We start from the raw sequence: 1,012 nt of genomic DNA, 5'->3' as shown, positions 1-1,012 counted from the left end.
GGAGTGAACGACGACCTCCCGCTTACTAAGCGGGTGCTCTACCAACTAAGCTAAGAAGGCACGATCTCGCAAGTTTAAAGTCTAACCATGTCTTGAAATTTCACAATGAAACGCATACCACAATTCAAGTGGGGCAACAATTTGATACTAAATCTCAGTGAAAAATTACGAAATGCAGTCGGTTTCCGACAAACGAACTCAGAGCTAGGCTTCTGCCGGAGTTGAACCGACGACCTCCCGCTTACTAAGCGGGTGCTCTACCAACTAAGCTAAGAAGGCACGTTCTTGCATGTCTAAAGTCTAACCATGTCGTGAAATTTCTCAATGAAACGCATACCACAATTCAAGTGGTGCAACAATTTGGTACTAAATTTCAGTGAAAAATTACGAAATGCAGTCGGTTTCCGACAAACGAACTCAGAGAAAGCCTTCTGCCGGAGTTGAACCGACGACCTCCCGCTTACTAAGCGGGTGCTCTACCAACTAAGCTAAGAAGGCACGATCTTGCAAGTCTAAAGTCTAACCATGTCGTGAAATTTCTCAATGAAACGCATACCACAATTCAAGTGGTGCAACAATGTGGTACTAAATTTCAGTGAAAAATTACGAAATTCAGTCGGTTTTCGACAAACGGACTCAGAGCTAGCCTTCTGCCGGAGTTGAACCGACGACCTCCCGCTTACTAAGCGGGTGCTCTACCAACTAAGCTAAGAAGGCACGGTCTCGCAAGTGTGGAGTCTAACCATGCCATAGAATTCCACAATGAAACGCATACCACAATTCAAGTGGTGCAACAATTTGGTACTAAATTTCAGTGAAAAATTACGAAATTCAGTCGGTTTTCGACAAACGGACTCAGAGCAAGCCTTCTGCCGGAGTTGAGCCGACGACCTCCCGCTTAGTAAGCGGGTGCTCTACCAACTAAGCTAAGAAGGCACGGTCTTGCAAGTCTAAAGTCTAACCATGTCGTGAAATTTCTCAATGAAACGCATACCACAATTCAAGTGGTGCA

General features: G+C 45.1%; 4 non-coding genes across 4 annotated transcripts; all 4 read right to left on the bottom strand.

The window, feature by feature from the left end:
• Window positions 1–206: 206 nt before the first annotated feature.
• Pmar_PMAR016323 lies at window positions 207–279 on the bottom strand. Its single transcript has one exon. It is a non-coding gene; the product is annotated as a tRNA-Thr (tRNA).
• A 146-nt stretch (window positions 280–425) lies between these two features.
• Window positions 426–498, bottom strand: Pmar_PMAR016322. The gene has a single exon. It is a non-coding gene; the product is annotated as a tRNA-Thr (tRNA).
• A 146-nt stretch (window positions 499–644) lies between these two features.
• Pmar_PMAR016321 lies at window positions 645–717 on the bottom strand. Its single transcript has one exon. It is a non-coding gene; the product is annotated as a tRNA-Thr (tRNA).
• A 146-nt stretch (window positions 718–863) lies between these two features.
• Window positions 864–936, bottom strand: Pmar_PMAR016320. The gene has a single exon. It is a non-coding gene; the product is annotated as a tRNA-Ser (tRNA).
• Window positions 937–1,012: the final 76 nt, after the last annotated feature.

The sequence above is a fragment of the Perkinsus marinus genome, assembly GCF_000006405.1.
Source record: "Perkinsus marinus ATCC 50983 genomic scaffold scf_1104296955226, whole genome shotgun sequence".
Taxonomy (NCBI): domain Eukaryota; phylum Perkinsozoa; order Perkinsida; family Perkinsidae; genus Perkinsus; species Perkinsus marinus.
The sequence above is the reverse complement of the archived record's forward strand: the minus strand, read 5'-3'. Positions and strand labels throughout refer to the sequence as shown.